This window comes from Corvus moneduloides, chromosome 5 (assembly GCF_009650955.1).
Source record: "Corvus moneduloides isolate bCorMon1 chromosome 5, bCorMon1.pri, whole genome shotgun sequence".
NCBI classification, from domain to species: Eukaryota; Metazoa; Chordata; class Aves; order Passeriformes; family Corvidae; genus Corvus; species Corvus moneduloides.
This window is the reverse complement of record NC_045480.1, coordinates 48,699,264-48,727,236: the sequence shown is the minus strand read 5'-3', so window position 1 is coordinate 48,727,236 and position 27,973 is coordinate 48,699,264. Positions and strand designations below refer to the sequence as shown.

Sequence of the window (27,973 nt, the reverse complement as noted above, 5' to 3'; positions counted from 1 at the left end):
GAGTCACATTTTTACAGCAACTCTAGATATTTGTGCTCAACCACCACCTCTGGTTTCAATGCAGGGGGTGCTTCACAAAAACTTCCAGCAGCCAAAGTTCTCAGCAGAGAGCAATCAGCCAGTTCTGAAACCTAGCCATAGCTCTGTGGCTCCCCAGCGCCGGCACCTTGTGATCAGCACTGAAGACCATGCTGAACAGAGCTGGCCTGCCCCATTCCAGATGGAGCAGCCCACAGGACTTCTTCTAATAGCAGGGGTTCATGCATACTATGAAAAAACATTGTGAAAGAACATCTGAAAAGCTGCTTTTCAGTGCAATTCTGTTGTCTTTCAGCAGGATATTTTAGGCTTTCAAAACCTTAGAGTGCAGGGGAAGAAGTTCAAGTAGTGTTGTTTGAGGAGAAGAGCATGAGAGCCAGTGCACAGCCCCAAGGCACTCTCACTCCTGCTCACAGTGGGTACTGATTCCCCTTCTGCATCAGGACTATCAAGTTCATCACATGTAAAAGGAAGATGTTCCACTGGTACAAGACAGAAGGGCAGCATCCCATTTCTCTCCAACTGTGACTCCCCTCCAGATTTCCCAACAGCAGAGGACAAGACTAGGCTGAAGAGCCCTCCAGAACCATCTACCGTAGAAATTAGATTGACTTTCCTTTGAGGGCAAAGCTCAGACTGTGTTTGCAGATAGGCTCTGGTGAATTACTCTTTACTAATGCTGTCTTGAAAAGTTTGAATTGCTCTGTAATAGTGTCACTGAAAACTGACGTCTTCCCTTTTGCCCGTTTCTCTGACATGCTCTTTAAACTGATTCCAAAGGACTAAAGCCTAGCATATGATCTTCATGCAACACTGTGGAGAAAGAAGAGCACAGCCTTATTGGACAGGGTAATTACTAGGGAAATTTAGGGAACGAAAGCTGTTAAATTAAACGTTCCTCTGACTTGGAAGGAAAAGATTTAGGAGTGAGGGGAAGTCAGGAAAGGGAAACATTATTAAATATAATTTAGCAGGAAAATAAAACACTGATGGCTGTACCCATACTATTTAGTTATTTAACTTACTGACCAAAAACCAAAGGATGTTACCAATAGAAGTAAATATCATAGTGACTATAATGAGAAGTGTCTCAGCTTCAAATACAAGGAGGAAAAAATTATAGCAATTTCACAATGACTTAAGGGAGATCAGCACAACTCCAATATCTTTAAAATGTGTTACTGATGATGACAACAAGAGAGAAACCTAAATGAGTTCTTTCACAGACCAATGCACTGAACTGCAGGAATTCATGTTTATGGAGAGCAGCAAGGCTTGTTTCTTATTTCCTGGTGTTTATTCTCAGATTTGATAGCAGTATTGCCTTCCTACAGCTAACAGAATAGTTGGGAACTGGTGACGCTGTGATGATGACGCCCTGCATTCCAGGATGAACTGAGTGCTGGATGCCCCTGGCTGCCTTCCTAGCTACAATGACTCCACCAAAAGCATGGCCTGACAGAGATGATGGGATGGTGGTTATCCCTCAGATGATTCAGGTGGCTGTGTGCTGATTTCCATGCAAAGTGACATCAAAGTCTTCCTGTGAGTTAGCAGGGAGATTTGGATAGCTATTAGCTACTGGTCTTAGAGCTCCCGACCACAAAATTATACCACCCTAGAGCAAAGTTAGAGAGCTGGAAAAGGAAGCTGGGACTTTACAAGACGTAAAGGCAATCCCACAAAAAGTAATCACCACTCAAGCAGAGCAGTGCTATAAGCAACAATGCACTGCAGAACAGTTGGTGGCCTGTATTGCTCACAAACAAAGACCCAGGATGGGAAAAGTAAGGTTTCAATTTCCCAAGTTCATGCTCTCACTGTGAAATCTTTGTCAGATCCCAAGGAATGGGGTGAAAACATCTGGGGTTAGTCCTTGGACTCAGAGCCAGATTTAACAAGTAGAGAGGGGATAGTAGCAAACCCCTCCTACAAATGGAGGAGCAGAGCAATCTGCTGGATGAAGGGATACAGATCACACAGACTCTGAAAGAGCTAAGGAAATTTTTAAATATCTATCAGGAGAAGAGCAGGGAAGCCATCCTGGCATGGATTTTGTGAGCTTGGGATAGTGGCACTGCAGCAATCTACTTATTAATGGGTGAAAAAAAATCTATTAAGCCCTATAGCCAGGGATATGCTCAATTACTAAATGGCAGGGGTCCCAATGGGCAGGATGTGGTGCACTTATGATATATCAATGGATATGTTTTAACAGAATTTGTGGATAATTGCTGAATTAGTGTCATCCCTCAGAAATCAGTGCACAGTAGGAAATGGTATTAGTTTACTGTGGCAGATGGGGATGGCTCATAGGCTAATTACAGTATCTAGTCTGGATAGGACAGCAGCAACAAAAAGTAACAAAGTGCAGGTTTTGAGAGGGGCATCTATTTCTCTGAAACCTTTGATTACGCCAAAAGTCACAAGTGCTACTGTTAGGTGCCGTAGCAAACACTGTGTAATTTCAGAACCAGATGTGCAGGTGGTGAAGGAATATAAGGTGTCAAAACCAAAAAAGTTACCTCACAGGTGCCAAACAAACAAGTGTGAAATGATCTTATACAAGATAGTGTCCCACAGCCAGAAATTAATGGGATCACAACATCAGAAATGTTTTTTTCATTGGAAAAGCTGGTGCCTACAAATAAAAAGTTCTCTCCCCTCTATCCCATGTGCCACCCCACAGTGAGGGACAACCTGGAAAATGCCAAGACAGGAGAAATGGACCAGGAAGAATGTTGCTTGGCAATGAATCAAGAAATAAAAAGAAGCCTCTGGCACCTGCAAAAATGCTTTGATTGAGCATGCCCAATTATACACTTCTAGACAGGGAAATCCTTTTAAATTAGAAGTGACAATTCTAGATTATATAGTCTTGTGGGGATTGTGGCAGACAACTGGGTGAAAAAGGCATTACAATGCTTCATTATACATTACATTCTGATGGATAAACAAATTAAAAGCTTGGGCATTGCAAGAAACTGAAAGAATCAGAGGCCAAAATAATACGACTGTACCTCTCCAGAATATATCCTCCAAAATACAGTGAGGACTGAAATTCTTCCATATGGCATTTCTTCCAAAATATTAGCCACAGGGAAAGTGGAATTGTTTACACTGATGGATTTCATGGTAGGACTGCAACTGCTGTGTGCCAAGGAAACTCACAGCATTGATTACTGAAGAAATACCTCTGTCTTCGACATCATAAACCCTTTCCTGAGTTTGAAGGCATGTGCTGCTTCAACCTGACTGCTGGATCAACTGGCATGGAGGATGGTAATCAATGTCCTCAGGACTGAATATGTGGAATAATACAACTTATCAGTAGTGCATGGCTAATTGAAAAGTTTGGTTCACTGACAAGAGACACTTAACTCAGACCATTCATTGGTTTATACTTTTTTCTATATGCTTTTTTAACTGGTCTCTTGAGCAAGGCGTGGAATGTTGGGAGAAATGGGTTAAATATAGAAGACTGACAAGAAAGACTGTGAGTCAGTCCAGTGACCTTGCAGCTGGGAGTAACTCTTGATAAGCCTGTGTGAACAGCAGGCCAGTGATCCTCCAGCATGGACCAAGTTTAACAGTGCCTGTGTTTCTGCTTTTGTATTTCTGCCCAGGTGTTGCTTCAGGGATTCCCTGGTTAGCAAGGTAATCAAAATAAATTTACTCTTTGTATTTTATCTGTGAGTTTGTGGATGTCCCAGCTGCCTGCCTGCACCAATGTATACAACTCTTATCTTTCACGTTTTCGAGAGGGCATGAAATTGTCTGCTGAGATTTTTCCATGTCTACTCTCCATCATCTCTCAGTACAATCAAACCAACTCAATAACCAAGTCACATCTTTCTAAGGTGGAGTAGAAAGCAAGTCATTAATGTTAAACCACTGTCTACAATATGAGATCTTCCACACCTTTAGTTTTAGTGGATTTATTTTTTAGTTAAAATGTGCACTCTGACAAGTAAAACAATTTGGTAAATATCCTTTATAATGCATAAGATACCACAGCAATTTCTTTGCTGTCATGTTCCAGCCCCTTATCACATGAGAAAGTACAAATATATTTGCAGATGCATCCTCAAAGTGGGCAGTGCACAGTTCAAACAAGGGATTCAGGAGAGGCACTGAAATATATGTGAAGACAGAACAGGTGCTTAACTATAAGTTCAACTCAGCATATCCCAACCATCACCATTGCTGTTCCCCAGTGCGTGCTTTGCTAGACCAAACACTGAAGTCATTTGCTGTTTGGATCCCTCTGAAGTCAACCTGAATTCCTCCCTTGACTTCATGAGACTCAGGTTTTTACCTCCTATATATGATGAAGTCACAGGATCCTACAGCATGGTAGGGATTTTGCCTGCCATGATTTCACCTACTATTCCAGAGATTTCCCCTACAATAAAAAATAAGGTCTTCTGACAGTAAATTATGATATCACATGAGGAAGAGTGACAGAACACTCAGTAAATCCAGGTGGAAAGAATACTAATGGCTCAGAAAAATGAAAGGTCAAGAATCTTTATTCAAGTACGATCTGTCATTCCGCTAGTTACTCTTGAATTTTTATATTTGTTTAGCACATGCTTTTTTCTCATGGCTTTGATAAGCGTAGCATTGTATTAATGTTCCTGTGGTGGCACATGCATGTGCGTGTAGTTGAAGCAATCTCACCAAATAAATGCTCAAAGCAGCTTTCCAATACAGCTTCATGACTTATTCATGAGTCATGCTGTTTGCAAATGAGACCACAAATAACGCACACCAAAGGAACTTTCTTCTGAATCACTACTAGTGGTGCCTAATAACTTAGACAAAAAGCTGCATATAAACATATGTTTTACATTGTAATTGCTTTTGTACCAAAACTATTTCTAGGTGAGTCAGATAATGACTCACCTAGAATACTTCTACTTATATACAAAATACTTATCCCAAGATTTACATTTTGCTGCTATGTGCTCCTGGGGATATATTAGTCACAGTTTTGCTCTAAGGATCTGTTTCTTTCTTCAGAGTCAGACTGTAACTGTGATGTTTTTATGGGAAAGATATTCTTCAAGTTTCCATCCTTCTTCCAAATTCCCATCCAAATTGTTTACAGAATAAAGTTTGACCATGCTTGGGCTTATTTAATGTGTAAAACATATCTGCCAAATACAGAACTATAAATGTAGTGCAAAGAAGTGATAAAGATTTGTTGTCAACTGCTTATGTATAAACCAAGGCATTTCTATTATGGTGACAACTGAGAATTTCTTCTTACAATAACTTTTAAGAAAGTCATATTTCTTCAAACATATGCCCATAACTACAGTCTTTCAGGCAGCATTCATGTTTCAACTGCATTAAAAGATAAGCTTCGTAAGGAAAGCAAAGACTGGAAAAGGATTGTTCTGTAAAAAAATAGTAATTTCTTACACATGGAATTGTAAAACTCCTCCTCTGTATAACTCACTTCTTAGCTTCCTGTTCTAGGTTTTGAATAACAGTGAGTGTCAATGTTCTAACCCACCCCAGAAAGCAAGGGGAACTCAGGTCCTTGTTAGCAGATCCCTTGGGGTGGATTAGAGTGAAACGACGTTGAATGTTCAGTGTTTATAAATATGTACATGGTTGTGTGTGTGTATATATTTATATATATATATATGTGGATGGATTTATTTTAGAGCAATCTGGTTGCAATGGAAAGCAGGTATGTAGCCATTTTGGTTATTATTATCTAAAGTAGTACAGCAATATAAAAGCATAAAAATAACACTTGAGAAAATATATCAGGAAAAGGAAGAAAGAGAAAGAGAAAGAGAAAGAGAAAGAGAAAGAGAAAGAGAAAGAGAAAGAGAAAGAGAAAGAGAAGATAAGAGTAGAAAGTTCATAACTTGAATTCCTTGGGCTCTTTAGACCTGGAGACATGGAAGCCATGGAAGTTCAGTTGGGCCTCAGCAACATAAGAAGAGGTAAGCATCTGGTGAGGATTCTTGGCCATCTTGTCATGGAGGCATGAAAGGACATGATTAAGAAAATCGGAGACATTAATTGCTACACTATTTTCAGAGATGGAAGGTTTTCTTTTAGCCCTCATTGTGCTGAAGTTCAACTCAGGACTAGCCATTGGTCCCCCAGGAGCCAGGAGAGCATCTTTACGCCTATACTTTTGGGGCAGTTAGAGTAAATGCTCTTCCTGATGTTTTTGTTGTACTTGTTTACTTTGAGAAAATAATTGGAAATTCATTTAGTCAGAGGCTTGAACATAACTCTCTGGTATACAGAATCAACCTCTTCTTTGCACTTTTTAAAAATCTGACTCAATGCATATTCAATCACTAGTAGAAAGTTAACCATCTCCAGCAGAAAAGACTGTGATTGTCTCCTCTTAGCACAACAGTTCCTGGTGATTGCAGAATTTTGCTCATTTCTAAGAAAACTGCATCCAACTCCTTATTTTATAAAAGACGAAATGAAGCTGTAAACCAAGATTTTTCATCTCCTGAGTCCTGTAACTGCTGAGTCTTAGCAAAAACATAGAACCCACACGAAGGCCTGGCCTCTGATACCTTTTGTGTGAATCTCAGTGTAGCCTGAGAACCTCTGGCTAACCTGACCACTAGAAGTGAGATAGATCTAAGCTGCTTGGACTAAGTAACTCAGATATACAGTTTTGATGTGACTGGTTTTCAAAGCATACACCCAGTAACTGCTGCTGAAGGGAAACTGTCTGTTCTTGAAGACAGTTAGTATGGAATGATATCCCCAGCCCTCATCGCCCAAGAAATGTCATGATCAGGGGACAGGCTGGAATAAAGGATAATGATGAAAATGTTGGTTTAAAGTCTAAAGGGAAAGGAATTTAGTACTTGTGGATAATACAGCAGAAACAGATGTGAACCATCATAGACACAGGACTTAAATTTTTTACATCCCATGCTACTTATTAAATGAAACTAATCTTTTAGGCCAAGGCATGGAAAAAAATCTCAGTTTGAATGATTTTAGTATTATTGGGTAATTGTTTTTCAACATTCTCAAGTATTTTCAGTGTTTACTTTCTGCTGTTCCTATTTTACTTGGCTGTAGATGTTCTTGTTCCCTCTTTGTTTGAAAGGTCAATGCAATTTATTATTACGATTATTTATCCTTCCAACAAACTAAATCCATGCCTTATGTAAAACCTGCCACTCTAGGCTTATATACTGAGTGACTTTGGGTACAAAAGTGATTCATTTTAAAGTACTATCATGTGATAAAGTCATCCCAGAAGGAAATATTTATTCACGTTTAGCAACAGGAAAGGGAGGAGGCCTTCACAGCATCACATGAATTTATTTGGATTGAAGGAACTCACTTCACCTTTGCCTTTGTGAAATATAATTTCCTCTGTCAACACAGTGGCTGCTTTGGTGCTAGAGATCAACACTGGATAAGCTTTATCTTCCACAAGGGCCTCCAACAACTCCAGCCTCTGAATCCAATTGGATTCAGGATGAATCCAATTATACGCAGAAACATAGTGCAGTTGTAATAGAACATGAAAATACAGTTTCTTGATTGGCATTTCAGTATATGCCAAGTTAGAGATTAAATGTACATAAACTTTTTCTTTTGATAAAGTCTGGGTTTTGTTGTCAGAAAGTGTAACTCAGCACAGTTGCTTGTTACAGTTTATGGGCTGATTTTCTGCCCAAATCCAGATGCATCTTTTAACAGAAATTTAATTAATTCAGCATGACAGAAACAAAGGGCAAATGGTCATTTTTTTGGCTATTAAATCAATAGGAGAAAACATCCAGAATATAAATATTCAGAACATAGATGTTGTAAATGACATTTTAAAATAACAGGCTTTTGGATTTTGAGATCAACATAGGGCTATCTTTAGAAATAGAAAGCAGGGCAATGCTGTACAGAGCTGCCCTGGCAACACAGCACGTGGCTGATTCCTGTCAGCAGCTGAACACCTTTCAGTGCATAAAGTGGGATGGCTAGTCAGGGAAATGGAGATTAAACTGGAACATGATTGAAAGGGACACAATATACAAGACTGTTTTCTCATTCTACTCTTTGTAAATGAGTAATAAATAGTGTATATAGCAAAAATTAGTAACCTAAAGCAGGAAAATGATCAAGAACAATTACCTGTTTTCTTCCTAAGCTTTTTCTTCCTTGGTAAAACATTACAACCACAATCCCTGCAACATGACCTTCTGGGGTATCAATTGAAAATACTCAAGGAAACACTATATTATATCTGATGATATAAAACACTTCTGCAAGAAAATACATGCATTCCAAATAAACAGCTGGTCCTCTGCAGTGGAGAGCCTCATGTTCTTGTGGTTTTGCATAAAATCTGCTTTTCTCCTTATTATTGTGCAAATATCTATGATTTTTGTCAATCTACAACTGGTTCAAATATCAAATAGGAACTACAATGACTCTTAAGGGAATGTCTTTCACACCCAAATTCAACAGATGGAACTGCAGTCATTACTTGCAAGATGTATTGTTTTTCTATCAATCAGAAACATTTCTTGGGTTCATTTGAATACATAAGTAGTACGAGATAGAAAATTCTATTAAAATAGGTCAGTGAAATTAAGACATTTTAAAAACAATTTACAGTCATGGGTGAAAAATAATCAAAATACTGAAACTTGAGAGAGAAGATATCCATTGAAGGCTATGCAAGAAAAGTCACACTAATTGCCATCAATCAGCCCATTCTCCCTCTTCCTCCACAATTAAAATAAATTCTGATTAAACTTTTCCTTCTTTCAGGGTGTATGAAGTAAGATGAGGTAAAGATCAATATCCTGAACCTCTCAAAGGTAAAAAAATATTTTTGTGACTCTGGGATTTACATCACCAAAGAAGGAATACAGGTGTGTATGCTAATGTGTGAAGCTAACTATGAAAATTGGATCTAGCAACTTACAGGGCAAGAGGAAAGACACCAAACTCTAGCCCTAATGCCACAGTTTTGGAGTGCATGGTGACTGAAAGATGTACCAGAATCTTGTTCCTGCATTCATAGGTCACTGGTGATGAGGGACAGGCTTGGCTCAATACATGGGCTATATTTAAATTTATTCTGATTTACCTGTGTTATCTTTAAGATGTAAACATAATTTAAACTTGAAAGATGCCTCACATAACTTGTAACTTGGCTCTTTCCTGCATACTAAGTCAAAGAAGATCTTTTTAAAAACAGGAAATACATAGTAGATGGTGGCTCCATGAGTAGTTACATTATTATTGAATAATTTTATTAAGGGTCAGGAACATTAGCCCTTGCAACAAATAAGGATTGGTCACATCTAATTCATCACCTCAAAAACAAACAAGGAAATTATGTTAGCAATTAAAAATTAAAGCTGTCTACAGATAAAATTAAAAGGTAAATTAATGAGCGGGGACTGGTGATTTTTTTCAATATTCTCTCCCTGCAGTAAGTAGGACTTCAGTAATGGTCCTCACCCAAGCATAAAGGCTTTGAAACATTCGTTTTTTCCAGGTCTATTATGTAGATAAGCTATCATTTGCTTCTGTTACACACCTCTAATTTTAATAATCCCAGTTAGGTTGAAAGGCATCACAACCACTGACAGAGGATAGTGCATGTGAATCAGCACACACATTTACTATCTCTGGCATGGCTATTGATTTGCTGGCTGATCGTGGCCAGAGTAACCTTATCTTCCCCTGTGTGGATTTTTTCAGCTGTCTTGTGAATAATAAAATAGTTGGGAGCTGCGAATGAAATACTATTCTCTGCATTTTATTACCTGCTATAAGCAGCAGGTCTGTCAAAAACTACAGGACATTTAAATGCAAGAGAAGTTCTGTTGTTTTGCTGGCTCCTCTAAATGAAGAAGGAATCACAGCAGTAGCTTTCTCTGGAAGCATCACAAGCCTGCTCCAACAGATGTCCAGAACCACTGCTTCAGCCCCTTGTGTAGCCCTGGGTTCTGGATGCCCTGGATATTAGGTCCTCAGTTGTCTGCCAAGCATGGAGTGGATCTTCTCACGGCTGATTCTTCAGGAGGTTGCAGACCAAAAGCCATGAGCTTTTAGCTCTATCAGGTTTCACAAGACCCCTGGGTACAGGTTTTGTAGCACAGGCTTTCCGATCACACACAACTCAGACTAAAAGAGCATAACATTCTTTGCAGTGAAATTCAGCAAAATATGAGTCAGAGTCACCTCAAACCTCAAGCCAGCAGGATTCATTACAGGGCTTGTGTTTATCTGATGAAATCCAGGAATAGTTTAATGTTAGGTCCAAATTTCTATAGCTGTAACCCCACCATCTCTGCCCTCAAACTGAGTTTTAAGTTTAGTTTACAGATAGCCAGTTTTAGGGACACGTGGATCAAGCATACTCACAGCTTGAGACCTCCAGAAATTCAGTTCCAGACACCTTCTATGCAAACAACATCAAACAGAAACAGCAACTGAACTAGGGGTATCTGTAGTTTGAGGCATAGGGAACATTGCCAGTCTCAGAGGGAGAGGATGTCAGCTGGAGATGTGGATGTGATGAGGGGAGATATGCAAATGTACTCAGAGATTTTAGGTCCATGTGGAAGAGCACTCTCATGGCTACCGGTATCTCCAGGGTTGCATTCTCAGTTACAGCTGCTCTGGAAAGGTTCTCTTCAGCAACCTAAGTAGTTTTTCCCTGAGGTATGATAAGGGAATAGCAGACAATTTTTGCCTAGCTTTTTTCCAGGGCAGAAAGTTGTGCATCCTTCTGCCCCTTGCTTTTGAAAAGAAAATAAAAAACCTGGGGGATGAGGCTGGTTTAATGTACTGATTGGACAGGGGCAGCTTTCAGAAAGCAGCAGGCATATGTAGCAGCTGTGTTGGACTGATGTACAGGCAAGGAGGCACAGCTGTGTTAATCACTGCAAGTGTATATGTGGGCAGGAGGGAGTGCTCCTGCTTTAACCAAAACTCCTGTTCGCAAGGAATTTCAGATCCTGTGACACTGAACCTGTTCCTTCTTTGACTTTGATCAAGAGATTATTTTTAAAACTGTAAGACAAACCAAGGAACAATGCTGCTCTTAATGCTGGTTTTCTGGTGCTGTGAGGGGAGCCCCTCCTGCCTCCTCTCATTCTTGAGGAGGACAAAATATCCTGCCTTGCTGTACAGTATAAAGCCCAAGTAGCTGGATGACGTGACGAGTTCTCTTGGGTTGCTGAGGCAGACAATCCCCAGCAGACTGGGTGCCGAGGTGCTGGGGCACGGGGGCTCAGCAGAGCCTGCAGGGATGCAGATGGAAAAGAAGACAGACGCAATAGGTCTGGATGTAGCCTTAGCTGTAGGAGGTATATCAAATACAGATATCTGGGAGTGGTGTGTTCCTGAATCTGCTGTGAATAGCTCATGATTAAACTTTCTCAGCAATCTTACAGCATCATGTTTTTCCTGTGATTTATTCAGAGCCTGTAAAGAACTCGAAGCTTAATCAGAACTGATTAGTGCCCCTTCTCTCTTGATTGACACTGAAGTCAAAGCAAGGACTCTTCTGTCTCCCGCAAAAATGAGCTTTCATTTTTGAACGAATAAAAGAGAGAACTCCCATTCTCCTCTCTGAAGTCCATTCCAGGAGTATAAAAGGAGTAATACCTTCTGTTCATGATTTTGTTAGGTTTTTTTAAAGCAGACTATCTCACAGGTGATCTGGGGGTGGGCAGTAGCACCCAGAACACACAGGGAACAGATCTTTGCTACTGGACAAAATGTAGGGCATAAGCCAGCTTTTCCTATAATTGTTTCATGAATAGGCTTGGAGTTCTAATAGATAATGTTAAAGCAGAAAGAGCTGTTTTTATGTCTGCTGACTAAACAGTTTTAGGTAAAAATCATCTCAGGGGATGAGAGGAAGGAAGCTAAAAGTATTACTGCATGCTACTAAATTAATGAAAAGAAGAACACACTTATATATGGTACTGATAACAATTTGTAGCAACTATTAAACAGAGGATCTTCCAGTTATAGTGAGAAACCATGGAAAATATTTTGGGTAGGTGCACCCCTTCCTTTTATTGATAAATGAAACTTCAACTTGTAAAAATTATATTAAGTAACTTTTTACAAAAACCACAAAAATTTCAAATAAAGGAGCCAAAGTTGGATTTTGCCTGCAGAACTGGTACTTTAACAAGGCTTGAATAAAATTTTTGCTTTGGTGCACCGACAGTTTCATAAACTTGCATGTTATAAGCAACCATGAAATGCCAGAAATGTACAGATTTGCCAAAACTGGCTTCTATTGTAGGTTACACTACTTTAGATATATTAAACGGAATCCCACGGAGGTAATTAAAAGGTCAATTTATGCCTGGGTCTGGGAGCAAGCAAGTCACAGAGTCAAAATTGTCTCTGGTACGAGAGTACAGTCATTCAACAGAACTGATTTCACTGGGAGCAGCAGAGTAACTTGATTCTCGAGTGTACATGAATTTGTATGAGAAATCTAAGACATGACGTAGACCTATGGAAATGAAGCAATTTTGTATTGACATAGACACTTCTGTGATTTAAATTCTTAGAGCGATGAGGTAGCCCCTATAAAGGAAAAACCATGGTGTACTTTGATAACATTAACGTTCACATCATTTTTACTTGAATCGAGACACTTCTGCTTTGTTGGGTTCAAAGCATGAGCTGAGTGCAGCATGTCCTTTGCTGTCTGAGAGGACCTTGACAGCACAGCTTTCTAGTGAGAACACCCTCAGTGTCACTTTAGTGACACTCGCCCTGATGAGACACCTTCAGTGTCACTTTATTCTGAATTCTGAAAACTTACCATTAATAACTTACAGTATGTAATTGATGTTAATTGTATGACTTAATTAGAGGCTTCTTGTGCAGCGCTTGAACATCATTTGTTTGTTGAAGTGGAAATAAACTGCACATGTGAAATTAATTACATTCTTGCTCCTATTGAAAGCAAAACCATAAACAAAATGAAGAAAAACCAACAAGATATGATGTGGGAAAAGAAATGTGAAAGTTTGTTCTGTGAGATGTACTGGTGTGATAAGGGTGAGGAAGAAGAAAATCTTTCTGACCATCCTGTAAGAGGAATGTAAGTGTGCAATCATAAGTCAGCACCTCCAAACCCATTCTGTTTATTGCATGCACTCAACACTGCAACCCACACTGGCTAGTAGGCAAACGACAATACAAAATTCATTTTGATACAGCTGTGCCTGTGAGTACCAGATTGTTGTGCTATGCTGCAATTCCATACATGCTCTCAGGGGCAGCAGCAGTAACAAGCAGGGGTGCCCGAGCAGTCCCCATGAATCTCGTACCCTTGTGTCCCTGCCACACAGATCTGGTAGCACGTGGTGGTGTGACTCCACAACAGTTGCTGCTGCCGTGCCAAGTTTCTTGCACATTCCATTGGATCTCCCTTGGTTTTGGAACAACCTAATGTCACATGTGCCTTTTTTACCTTTCTCTCCTGCACGGATGAGACCTAGCAGATTTAGGAGCTACTGCCTGATGTCCCAGACCACTTGTGCTATGGGTTTGTTTGCATATAGGAAGATTGATTTCAGTGAGATTAATGTTGTCTGTATATGATTAGTCTTTAGTCAAGCATAAATCTCACTGAAGAAAACAGGAAATGGAGAAATAAATCCTATATGTCTATACATAAATTTATCATTCCCATCTCCATTTTAGCCTACCTTAGGGATTGAATGGATTTCTGGTGTGTCTTCCTAGAATCCAGCTTTGCATCCTTAAAAAGTGAAATCCCCTTTTTTATTTTATTTTCCAGCCATTGCTTTGCCAGAAAAACAGCAGCTAAACCATAAACATGTTAAGGTTTTGGAGTTATAGTACAGTGAAATGTCAATCCATATAGTTTCAAAATATTATGTGTAGGATTAAAAACAATAACATGGATTCTGATAGATTTCAAAACTAATACAACACTATGAAAACAAGTAAAAAATTCTGAGGAGTTTAGTATTAAAATCTAGTTGATGGTCAGAAATAGTAATACTTGTAAACATTAAACTAGAAAGGTACTTTTTCCACTTCTGTGAGATTTTTCTGATATCAAAGTCAAGTGAGTGGCTAAGCTGAAGTACCCAGAGATATTTTAGATTCCCTTGAGTGCCTAAGACATCTGCAAGGAGCTGGCAGGTATGACACACAACATATGGGAGGCCTATGACTTTCTGTAGTGATAGCTCTGTGCCAGGTAGGATACCCTAGGAATTTGAAGTGGCATTGGATACCTGCTTGGGAAGCTATGTCTTGTTCCTTAAATCCTGTATTTTTCTACCAATTCATGTCCCATTAGCTGTGAGTCAGAGGTGTAAGAGCAGAGAGTAATTAGCTGAGAGTTATGGTTTGTCCTTCAGAAGCACGAGATAGCTCAGGTACATTGTCTGTGGAAGTCTGACAGACACCTAATTTAATTCAGCCTTTGAAAAGTGATAGCAAATATCAACGAAGATGAAATATTACCTGGTTGGCTATGCTAAGGATATGAAGTCTTGTTACTTAGGTGCACTGAGTATGTGTTATTACACATACAGTGACCAAGGCAAACTACTACAGCTTTTTGAGGAGAGGGGGTGAATTGATTCAGTTGCTCGCTGGACTGGACTGTTTGTGGGCTAAGGTTTCAAGGCTAATTTGCCACAGGGATATTTTGACCAGAAGAGTGCAAGGTTAGGCTGTACCAACAGAACTGCTTTAATGATCTTAATGTAAAAGTTACATGAATTGTTATTTAGCCAACTAAGATGTAGTTGGGGTAACATATAGTTAATAAAATGTTTGCAAAGTAAATGAAATGAGAGTATAGAACAACATGCTTGAGGGGTTAATTCTTTGGTGTGACTTTCCTTGGACTTCTGCTCTTTAGCAACTATTCATTCAAAAAGAATAACCATCTGTTTAATACTTTTTGCTTGTTAATGTTCCTTTAACTGTATCAAACATTAATTTTACGCCTCATATTTTGGGGGGTGTCTTCTGTCCCAGCTGTACAAAGTCACAGTAATAGTTTTCAGGTAGGTGTCCAGATATGCAAAATTAATAGCTGCAATTTCCCCTGGTTCAATACCATTATTATATTTCCCATTTAAAAGGAACTTCAATTTGGTAGAACACTAATTTAAAAACTGGTTAGTATTCAAATATAGGAGAGGGCTCTTCTAACTAATTTAAGCTTGCAATCTATTTATTTCACTGATATTTTCTAGTCATGGTACAAGCACAAAATCATAGAATGGTTTGAGTTGGAAGGAACCTTAAAGATCTCATAGTTGTGACTTGCCACCTCCTGACACGGGGAGGGATGCCACTCACTACATCAGGTTGCTCAAAGCCATATCTAAGCTTTCCTGGAACTCTTCCAGGGTTGGAGTATCCACAACTTCTCTGGACAGATTGTTCCAGTTCCCAACACTCTCCCAGTAAGGAATTTCTTCCTATTACCTAATCTAAACCTACCCTCTTTCAGTTTAAAACCATTCCCCCTTGTCCTGTCACTATGTGCCCTTGTAAAAAGTCCCTCCACAGCTCTCTTGTAGGTCCCCTTTAGGTGCTGGAAGGCTCCTATAGTTTCTCTGTGGTGCCTTCTCTTCTCCAGGCTGAACAATCCCAGCTCTCTCAGCCTCTCATAGGAGAGCTGTTCCAGCTCTCTCACCATCTTCGTGGCCCTCCTCTGGACTTGATCCAATAGGTCCAGGTGCTTCTTATGGTGGGCGCCTCAGGGCTGGATGCAGTATTTCAGGTGGGGTCTCCTGAGAGAAGAGGGGAAGAATCACCTTCCTTGATCATCTGGTCACACTTCTTCTGATACAGCCCAGGATATGATTGGCTTTCTGGGCTGAAAGGTCCCATTGCCAGGTCAAGTAAGCTTCCCATCCACTAATGCCCCAATTCTTATTCCTCAGGGCTGCTTTCACTCACTGACCAGCTTGGAATTGCCCTGAACCAGATGCAAGACTTAAACCTGGCCTTGTTGAATTTCACAGGGTTCACATTGGGCCACCTCTCAAGCCTGTCCAGGTCCCTCTGTGTGGCATCCCTTTCATCCAGTGTGTCAGCTGCACCACACAGCTGGGTGTTGTCAGCAGGCTTGCTGAGGGTGTGTTTGATCTCACTGTCCTTGTCACCAGCAAGGATGCTGGGCAGCGCTGGTGCCAAGGCCAAGCCCTGGGAAATGCCACTATTCACTGGTCTCCACCTGGACACTGAGCTGTTGACCACAACTCTTTGAGTGTGGCCATCCAGCCAATTCCCTATCCACCAAGGGGTCCAACCATCAAATCCATGTATCTCATACTATTTCTGTAACTATTAGATTGTTGAATAAAATTCTGACCTAGAGGCTGTGAAAGTCAGTGAAGAATCTCACATTACTTCAGTAGGCAGTGGAACACATTGTGATTTACCTAGCACCTATCAGGGCTATTACCCGTTATCTGATCTATTGGCTGTGACAGGGGTTTGGCAGTGATGATGTGGGAATGTATCTGTTTTCTTTTTATTTATGAGTTGACTCCATCAGAGCTTAAACCTTGACCACATAAAATGAGCTTCAGCAGCTGTTTTTCAAGGGTATAAAGACACTCCATAATAACCTTAAAGACCACTGGAATTATGAAGATTTAAAGATAAATTTCTAGATAGTGTCCATTTGCTTGTGATAGACTTGCAATAATGAAGCATAATGACTCTGTAACTACAAAAAACTTCCCTAGGAGTCTTAACTTCTTTCAGGTTTCTCAGTCTTTTCACAAATAGCACTACAACAATCTCCCAAATTCTGAATGTCTACATTTACTAAGTTTTCATTTTGAAAGAGAACCGCTTCTTGCACTACTCTTCTGAGCTGTTTATCACAATCCAAGCCAGAGCAAACCTTCCACTATAGCAATTTTATTTATTCTTGCAAACTCATACTCTCCTGCTACAATTTTAAATGAAGCATGAGGATTGCTGGGGTTATCATGTCTCTTTCACTGAAATGGCTGCTACCAGAACAGGTTGTAGCTTTTTGAATCATTTTATCTGTAGCACTAATAGCATTAGCTACAGCCATACAGGTAACAAGTCAGCACCTTCCGTGATTTCTCTAGAGCCACTCGATGGTAATGATAGTCACAATAAGTGAGTTACCAAAGTGAGCTAGTATCTTCAAAGCCATCTCAATTCTATCAGGGATGGGGACCCTTTTTTAAGGTTTATAAGTTACAATTCAATTTTCGAAGTACAAAATGGACTAAGTCTTCCATTACTGAGAACAAAACCTGACAGTGTGTTCCACAAAATAGCTGACAACTTCCAGCCTAAAAGATAGAAAAACAAAGTTTTAGGCATGTTCAGAACTTATATAAAGAGATGGACAGTCTCCTGGAGTTATAGATAATAACATTGCTACTACAGACAACTTTGAAAAGAGCATCATTTAAAGCACTAAGTGCATTCTCCATGACAGTCACACAACACAGACTAGGCATTATAAGAAAAACTAATGGTGAAGGTCATAAGTATTATTGGTCACCACATACATAACTCAAACATTTTCAAAATAGTTCATTCCTTCATATCATTGATTTTGGACATGTGTTTAATAGCCATCAGTTTTCAATATGTGCCAGTATTTAAAGTTTTGTATTTCCCAAGGGTTTTAAATACCTATGTTGGTATGGTTCCTCAGAGAATATTTCATAAAGAAATGGAGTAAAAATTATGCTGAAGACTGCGAACAAATTGTCTGCTGTCTCTGAAGACTAATTCCTCTGAGTTCATTGTGCATATTTTGCACAGTGCTCCTCTGGACCCTAACTTTTCCTGGAATATTAAGTGGGTTACCACTTCTTTTATGGGCAGAAATTCAAGCAAGCATACTAGAGAAAATAAAAGGGGGGGCTGCATCTGTTTGAACTATTATCAGTAATATTACCCAGTAATTTGTTTTCATATCTTTCGTCAGCCTTTCTTGAAGGGGCCTTCAGTGACACCATGGTGAGGCTCAGGTCTCTTTCTACTAAAACATTTACCTGTAGCATGGATTATGTTCAGGTTGCTTTCGGGTTTTTTAACTCCAAACATGAGTGGGCAAGGCCAGCTTCTCAGGCTCTTTAAAAACCAGTTAGGACCTAAACTTTAAAAGTTTAAGCTTTTCTTATACTTTTTAACTGTTATTTTGTCTCATTGCTATTTGAAGAGAAGGCAATGAATCCTCTCTGTTAAATAGTTAATGTGCAGTAATGGAACATATTCCAAAAGTTTCAAGAGTTCATTCACAGCTAATGGCAGAGAAAGCACAAGCAGAGAGAAATTAATCTGTTAAGATGTAATACTGAGAGAAAAAATTATCATTATAGATTATAATATTAAAATAATATATTATTATAAAACATCCTATCCAAGTTAAGTATCTCATAACTTTACTCCAGCTGAAGCTGTATCCATTCTAATCACAGCAGAGTTATCTGCAATTTGTCAGAGTGAAACAGTTTCACCAGGAAGCAAGTGTAGGAGGTATTTCAGGATGGAGGAAGTGTTGATGTACGACACTGCTATATTTTGCCATAGGCTCTGTCTTACATAAAGGATTGGGAATACCATTTCTGGGTTCAGGTGCTTGTGTTCAGCTCTCCATTGCCCCTAAGACCACCATACCTTCCTGCTCTATTTTCAGACTGAACAAGTCAGCCAGGGAGATTACTATAGTGAATCCTGAGTTTTCTTGTCACAGAATCATAGAATGGTTTGGGTTGTAAGGGACCTTAAAGATCATCTGGTTCCAACCTCCCTGCCATGAGCAGAAGACCTTCCATGAGATCAGGTTGCTCAGAGCCCCATCCAGCCTGGCCTTAAACACTCCCAGGGATGGGACATCCACAACTTCTCTAACCAGCCTATTCCAGTGTCTCACCACTCTGATAGTAAAAATTTCTTCGTAATATCTAATCTTGACCTACCTTCTTTCAGTTAAAGCCATCCACCCTTGTCCTATTCCTATATGCCCTTGTGAAAAGTCCCTCTCCAGCTTTCTTGTAGGGTACCTTCAGGTGCCTCCTTCTGTGAACCAATTTATTCAAACACCTTTAGCTCAAACAAAAAGATTCTGCAAGTAGTACATATACAGCTCAAATGCATATGGTAATTATTTATTACCAAACATGAACAAATGACAACTGAGATTTTATGAGCTACTATGCTAAGCATTAGTATTCTCACCACCTCCAAGAGGACTCCCAAGGGCTTTCTGCTGCTCAGGCATGTGTCAGTCAGGAGGATGGCCAGGTTCCACTTCTTATGGAATCAAATCATTGACATTGCTGAGTTGCCATCTTCAACAACCTCTGTTTTGTCTCCTTCAGCATTTCATACTGCTCCAATCTACTATTTTGTTCTGCTGAATTCTTGAGCTACTTGCGGTAACCCCCATACCAACCCTACATGTTTGAAATGTAACCTTTCTTATGGCTCTGCAGAGAGTTACGCAGCTTCCTTCTGTCTTAAAAACATCCTTAGATGTCCAAGCCAAGGCTGGGCTCCACTGGGGTGAGGGCCATGAGTGCTTAGATGATTAAGGTGAGTATAGTGAAGGATCTTGCACAGAGCAGGTTACACCCTACAGCACAGATACAATCAGACCTTTAGATTAATTTTTAGAAGAGTCAGAATTTCACCTGTGGAACAGAGAATTGCATCACCATATCTTTGTTCTCACTCCTGACCAAAGGACCTTAACAGCAATAATAAGTATTGGCAATGAAAGACAAAGCACTTAAACATCTCTGCTTCTAGAAGAACACAGTGTACATTTCTAGTCTTGAATGGTGATACATTCTGAGAAATTTTGACTCCAAGTAAATTTTTTTAATATCCAAATCCAGTTTTAATATCCAATATCTTCTCTTCAGGATGCTTTGTTCATCTGCACATTTAAATAACTTCTGTTTCTTTCATATATTCTGCTGTAGCTAGTGAAAACTGTTTTCTGAAAAGATTAGAAAACAGTTACTGTAATCTCTATGCCTCAGTGCACAAAACAAAAGAAAGAACATGCAAATTTGGGATGAGGGAAGGACTTAAAAGAAATTATGACATTAGTCTCTTCTGCGGTATTTAGCAGTAATTCACTATTCATCAGTTCTTAGGCTAGATCTGTTCCTGCACTTCTAAAATATGGAGTAGTTTACTAAATAGATTATGTATGAAGACATCTGGAAAAATTGAGATCTTTCCGATGTTGAAAAATGCAGCCTCCGTCTTCACAGGTTCTTCTCCAGAAAATTTAATCAGAAGTGCAAGTCACTGCATTTCTTGGAAAAATACGTGGCATGTTTCTGTACATCTGAATGCAGAGTGAAAGCAACATGAGGGTGATCTAGCACAAGTTAGGTCTACTGTGCAGGTAGAGCTAGTACAAACAAATTTATTTATGTGAAGATTCTTCTCCCTAATGGCTCATAGCCTGCTCATCTGTGTTCCCTGCCCTGCCCACCTACAGCTCTGAATTTGTGACAGTTATCCAAGAACACAAGATTTATAACTTTTGTTACTATTTTTCAATTCTTGTGTTTATATGCAAGAAAATTCTATGTACATTTTTTGACAGAACTTAAATCTGCAATATAGTGCAGAAGTGAGGAACAGGGGCTCTCACTGTTTGTGTTAACCTTTTAAAAAATTAAAATATCAGAACTTTTCTTATGACAAAGTATGAAAGAGGAACACTTTTTGCTGTACAGCACACAGTTCAAACATTTCATCAGTAATGTCCTTCTCTTTCAATGTTAGGTCATGAAACATATTTCAGCATGAATTTTTTATTCGCAAGTTTTTGTTGATCTACTTACTGAAAACCATGCAGCAAAGACTGAGGTAGGGGGAAAGATTTTTCCTCTTTCTTTTCTGAAATGCAGAGAATGTTACTGGTTCTGTAAAAATCCTGTTGGAAACACTGTATTGTTCTGTGGTCCCTAAACTAGACTATATTTTTTCACAAACCCATTCTCAAGGAAATAAAAATTCAATGAAAAATATGAAATTATTATTTTCTTCTTCCATTGTGAATTATTTTTACCTAACATTCTTCCTGCCTGGAATCCTGCTTACCCTACTCTATCATCCCGAAAATAACACAATGACACACATATCCCCTCAAACAAAGATCTGAGGATGAACCTTGCCACATTTATTTGTCAGGAATATAAACACTCACAGAAAGCTCTCTCTAATTCTGTGTAACAGCAACAAAGCTATTTTCATTAGCCTTATCAAGAATTGGTTTATGTCTGTTGTCTTTTCCAGAACCAAAAAAGGAAACATTTTCTAATATAGGCAAATTTTTATCACAAATTATGACTTTCAGTATCCCTCATAGACAAAGGAATAGCTGAGGTAAGACCAAGTGAAGTCCTGGAAAGAAATGCAGACAACTACCCTAGAAACTCCCTCACACATATTTGATAATACTTCAGATTTGATAATGTTTCTGTCTCAAGTCTTTATATTTTATGGGGGGGAAAAAAAGACTTTTACTTAATGGCTGTGATATGGTGCTGAGCATCACGGAGCTAAGTAATATAAAATGCATTAGTTGATAAGGATATGTTATTGTGGTTTTGTACCTTCTGGGGAGTTTTCACAATTATTTTCAGTAGAGAAAAGGTATGTCCATGCCAGAAACAACTGTATAATTTCTTTCCATCCAGAAAAAAAAAGGACAGAACTGTACAGGCAACTATAGAGCTGTCAATTCTTGAAGAGATCACATAGAGTTCATATCTAGTGGTGGATCCAAGAAGGTTGTTCAGAAATTAGAGAGTGTCCAGCAGAGTGACCAGATAGTAGGCCTTGAGGGAGCTGGATTTTTTCGTTTGGAGACAATGTAGATGAGGAAGTGAAGTGGTGTTTCTAGTTGCTTGGGGGAGCATTACAAAGAAAATTGATGTAAACTCTCCTGAAAATCGATTCTAATATTAGCATAGGCCAGAACAATTGACAGTGCCCATAAGTTGCAATTTGAGAGAAGCAGATTGGATATTAGGAGCATCTTCATTGCAGGACTGGAACAGGCTGTCAATATGGCTTTAAAAATCTGTCCTTAGAAATTCTCAGACAAGGCTAGAAAAAACCACACCTGACTTTGCCTGGACTGGGTCTAGTCCTGATTCACACTGGAAGCTGGACTCAATGACGTGATGCCAGATGTCCCTTCCAACCAACATTTCTATGAGAACAAATACGTTAGAAACGCAATATATGCCTGGTATGCTCCCAAGTTTTTTAAATAGTATCTGGTATGAGTCATAATGTCTTTTACAAGCCTTTGTAGAAATTCTGCTTCAAGCACAAGATGGTGTCCACTCCGGTCAAGGTGAGGAAGAACAGCAAGTTCAGAAGACTGGAATACTTCCAGCTTTGTCTCTAAGGATCTGCTTTAAAAGACCATTCCATTTAAACAGAGACCCATCATAGATGGTATTATATATTATAACTAACCAGCTTGGCTTTTTAGTGGAGAAAAGAAGGGAGCTGTGAAAGGTTTCTGCTCTGTGAGTGTGAGGAGTGACCTCTAAGGAACAGAGCTCAATATAACTTGGTCTTTCCCTTTCTGATTTATGGCTTTTCTACAGTGAGAGAAATCTACAGTCATTAGCAAGACTGCCATCACTGCTTGCAAAGATCAGTTGCTCTGTTCACTGAACTATGCTTTTTTTAATCCACAGAGGTTATTTTCATTATTAAGAAGAAACTGGCAACTAATGAGTTATCTGTAACATTTCTCTTTCTAAGTTCTAAGAGGTTTTGATATGTGTTTTAAATCAGGTTCCCTGAGCTGTAATGTATTTTCTGTCTCACTGAAAGCCCAACCTTCAACGCAGTCAAAACCTAAGCAGAAAGTGTCAAAGAACATGATCATGATTTATTTCCAGCATATCAAGACTTGACAAGTATTAAAAACTTACTAAAATAAGATGACTGTGGTAAGAGCCACCTAACAATACCACATGATCCATTTACAAGTAGAATCTTAAAAGCAGAGGAAAAAAGGAGAAAATTGCAAATGAAAATATTGGACAGATGGATATATATGGAAATCTCATTTCAGACATTCTTAGTCATAGCAAAACCATGAAATGCAGTCTTTGAGTAGAAAAAGGTTGTCAGAGAAAGTCTCTTTCCATTTTGAGCATCAAAATTATTTTTGAGGAGAGGAGCAAATTATTCATAGCACGAACAGCACTTTAAAATAAAATAAAATAAAATAAAATAAGACTCTAAAACATGTTTTCACAGTCAAGTAGATAATTTCAGAAATATACCCAAAAAGTAGAAGACCATGACAATTTCTGACAAGTGAATTTCCTTCCTCTGCCCAGCTAGTAATGACATCCATCTTTGTCATCTTCAGTTCACTCCTCCAGCTTGGTCACAGATTAAAAAACATGTTTTCTCACCCTGCCTATCCCTAGTGACACACTCTACCTCCTGACTGATTTTGTTGTTGTTTTTGATACCCATCCACCTTCTTTTATTTAGCAATTGTCACTCTATGTGTAACATACCACACCTCTTAAAAGTTCCTCTTAAAAGTTCCTAGACCACTTCTTCTTTTCAAGCACCTTTGCTACTTATTTCCACTTACTGCCTCACTAGCTGTGGTGTTTTCTCACTCCCGAGCTCATGATCACTCCAGCTGCCTTCCCCTCTGCTGAAGCTGACCTGGAACATGCTCTAACACCTTCTCCAGCTCCTGGCCAAACTTCACAGCTGATTATCTTCCCCTACCCTCTTTCTGACTGTCAGTGTCCTGAAGACCACTGGCATCTCAGCTTCCCTGTCCACTCCTCATTGTTCCTTGCTGCTCTTTCAGTGCATATTCCAAAGGGTTCTTTTCCACCAACCAACAGTAATTTCTGTTACAAGCAGCCACTGGGTGCTTGCATGTTCTTTTAAACAATGATCTTTACTTTCTTTTTTTTTTTTTTTGGTCATAATGTGGCATTGTTTTTTAATTGGTTAATCTAGATTGGAAAAACTAGTCACGGTAACAGCAGGGGTAACTTTGCAATGAACGACACATTTTGCCTCAGCCACCAATTTTATCTCTTGTATTCTGCCACAGAATAATGCTCAGCCAGTGGCTTTCATCCTGTTTTCGTTGTTTGCTCTTTAATATTCTCTGCATCATGAGTAGCATCTCTCAGTTTATTCATTTCTCTAGCTGCATCCTGGCCATAAGCAGAAGCTATGTGCTTATCTGAACTTGATGTAGATAAGAACAGAAAGTCATTCCTCTTCTTAGGAACTGTTTTGTTTTCTGTTCTCCAGTGTATTGATGGGAGCAGTGACATGCATAGACATCCCCACCCATACAGCGGGAGACTACTGAGATCCTGCTGTAGATGTATTTGTAGGGTCACGTATCTTTCTGTCAACAAGCTGATGATTCTTGCCATGTACCAGCTGCTGTGTACCAGATATCTTTCTAGTGTCCCTCATTAAGAGATATAGGACTGTATGGTCCAGCTGGCAGACACCAGGCTGAATCCTGTATGCAGACTAGTTCTGTCTGCAGCAAGTATATGGAAGGGATGGCAGGTGTGCTGCACCAGAGATACCCTTGATGACAGTAGCAAAAAGTCATTTTTTGGTCTGCAGCCATATGGACGATCCTTTGTAAACGCCTTGTTACTCCTGCTGTAGCAGGAGTGTCCAGAAGTTTGGTCTCCCTGTAAAAGGAGTAGCCTTCTGTAGCTGTGAACCAGGATATAGGAAAACTTTACATGGCTTCTTGAAGCCAGGATCAGATTTAAACTGGGCCATATCCTGGAAAGAATTGAATTAGTCTTCAGGATGGTCCAGGTAATTTAGTACTTGTTCTTCATTCTGCTACTTCCATGAGGAGTGGGATAGGGAGAGAATTTTTTTGCCCTAGAGACAGAAGGGGTTATCTTGCCTGCAACAGGGAATTTGCAGCTTCAGTTCAAGGCATGCGGTGTACTTTGTGCCACATTCACTTATTGTCCCAGGTGGTGTCTTCAGCCACTGATACAAAGCTCTTGCCATGGCAGACAGGAGGAGGTTCCCTGGGGCTGTGGCAGTGCAGTCACACTGACGTCCGTCAAGAAGAGTGTGGCCCTGCAGATGTGCTGGGACTAGCAAGTACAGAATGCGGAAATACCAGCACACAAAGGAGAAATAGATGAAATAATATTTCAATGAAGAGTAATAAAGACAAACATTATTCCATTTTCTTCTGATTTTTTCATAGGTTTTTATGGTGTGCTTTCTGTTCAGTGGTTTTATGAGCAGTCCTCAAAGACTTTTATAATACTCTTTTTTTTCCAGTGTGGGTGGATCTATTTCCACATCGTTTTGAATGTTTCTTTTTAATCACATGCTGTTTAGCTGTGCATGGAGTTTAAGCTCTGTGCAAATCCTTCAGATATACCAGAAAAACTTGTTTGTTTAAAGTGAAAACCCTGAGAATGCTGCAAGGCGGAAATCTCACTGGAATGAGGTATTTGTTTTGGATTTCTTGTAGTGCTGAGGAAAACAGCCCCAGTTCTTGTCAGCAAACAGAAAATGGGGAATGAATGCCCTGGGACTTTTATCCTTTAAACACTAGCATCTCATGTTGATTGTAAAGACACCTTGGACTCCAGAAGAAGGGTAGAGTTGAGAAACAAAAGTGAACAGAAGACAGAAGAGAAAAATGAACACTACAAACTCCTTGTCATTCACTATCAACTTTGCATTTCTACCAAGCAGATAGTACCCTATGGGCACACAGAAGCTGTTTCCAGTACCTTGCATCTGGGCTGGTTCCAGACTAGCCTTGTTCTTGTGGGCCAATTTGAGAGCGGATTCAGGTACTGTGACTGGGATATTGCCGTTTCAGAAGTCAGGAGATGCTGGGCACAGAGACCACATATAAAAAAATCTTCAGTCACTGGTGTTGGGCTTGCTGAAATAAAAAGAGAGGATGCTGAGATAAAAATTTAATGCAGAAGAACCATGGTTGTTGCCTTCAGTATGGTCAGGATTTAATTTTGTCTGAAATGGTTGTGTGCACATTAGAGAAATAGCACCAAAAAACCCGCACACAGAAACTGAGCTTGCTGTTTGTTGTTAGGATGCTGATATACACCTTAAAGTATAGAAGGGATACAAATCCATTACAAAAATACGCCCAGTAGTTGCTCTTCTCCATCAATTCATTCCTTGGCATGTAACACTCATTTACATGCACACGTGGAAATCCTAAGTGGGTAGTGCTGACTACAAAGGGTTAGAGCAGGCTGAAACAAGGTGAGGGAGGAGTGATGCAAGGTACATCATGCCAGAACAACAGTGATGATGATTGCCGGGTTGTCTGTCAATAACTAGCTGCCCTTTTCTCTTGGGGGGCATCCTGATGTATCCTGGACCCTCCCTGGCACACATCTCCCAAGTTTTTCATGGTTAGCCTGTGTCTATTTGACTTTTCCTTTCCAGTGTTTCCAAAGGTAAGAATGCATGTCTAGCAAAAAAAGTATTTTTTCAGTTTTGTTGCACTTTCTATAATAATATTGCCAATAACTTGATCTTCCCCCAAAATTTCTTCTCTGTGAAGCTGCTTTTTAACTCTTCTAATGTCAGAGATTAAAAATTCTGTAGAGAATGTTTAATCAATATAAAGTTATTGAATCTTACTGGTTTTTTCTGTGTGAACATCCATGTGTCTTTCATGTATTTTTTTTGAAGAATGAATTATGTTATTTTCTGAAGTAGTCAAAAGTATCGAAGCCTTAAGCATTCTGATTCTAAAGTCACAGAAGTAGAGCAGCTGATCTATAAAGCAATACTTGCCTTTTTCCCTCTTGGCTCTTGCTGTTTGCTGTTAACTGGCAGGTTTTCCAAATCAATTTTGAAAAGAAGATAAGACAGGACCTATTAAAAGATAATATTAAATATCCTGCACTTTAGTTTTCATAGTTTTTCAGGGAGAAGAAAAAAGGATAACTAGATTCCCTTGCTTGAGGCCAGACATGTTTTCCTTTTCCTGGGATTTCTGAAAGAATAGACAATGCAGCCTTAATTCTGCACCTCTCTCAATGGACTTGAAATTTTACAGTGATACTGATTGTAAGGAGAGAAAGTGAGAAAGCAGCCTGGTATACTTCAGCAGCTGTCTCATTTCTGGTTCCTCTCCTTGAGGAACTTACTCTGTGTTGGCAAGGGGTTATGGGATCTTAATGTTGGTACCTCAAAGATAACATGAGCTATAAAAGATAGGTTAAATTAGACAGGATCAAATTAGCTAGGACCATATCAACAGACCAGGGTAGATTAAATTGTATAAACAAGGAGAGATTACACTAGGAGTACTGGATTAGGTGGACTAGATAGCTCTGAGAGAGCTACTTCTGAGTATTTTGAGGGATATTCAAGAGTTCTTAAAAAGTTAACAGAAAGAAATCCTTCCCTCTGAGTTGCTAAGGTGATTCAGCCATGACAAAGACTAATGAAATTCTGGAATATGCAAGAGGATGCATTTTCAGTAAAGAGAGGCTGTTAATGAAACTGCAGAAAGGTCCAATGAAACCTCATTGAAAATATGGGTATTAGGAATTTAAAAAAAATAACTTGGTCTGGAAAAATAATATGGAGAAGAGGGAAATCCTAAGTCTTGTTTATTAGAAGATAGAATTGCCTTTTGGTCACCATAGTAGGGGAAATAAATATCAACCTGCAGAATAATGCATCAGGATCTTTTAAGAAAAAGATATATACGATAGCAACATAGAGGTTGTCTTAGGTCACCTTGGAGACACCTGGAGCCTAAGAGTCTCGATATATTTGATTTAAAAAAAAACCCAACAACTTATTTTTCCATAGTCTCATAGTTTTAAAACATCATATGCTGAAA

General features: G+C 39.3%; 1 long non-coding RNA gene across 2 annotated transcripts in view; it reads left to right on the top strand.

The window, feature by feature from the left end:
- The window catches only part of LOC116444776, a 35,102-nt gene extending 23,008 nt beyond the window's left edge, over window positions 1-12,094 (top strand). For both annotated transcript variants that reach the window (XR_004240485.1, XR_004240484.1), the window contains 3 exons: window positions 3,666-3,696; window positions 5,950-6,005; window positions 8,824-12,094. This is a non-coding gene — a long non-coding RNA (uncharacterized LOC116444776). The remainder of the gene's footprint in view (window positions 1-3,665; window positions 3,697-5,949; window positions 6,006-8,823) is intronic.
- Window positions 12,095-27,973: the final 15,879 nt, after the last annotated feature.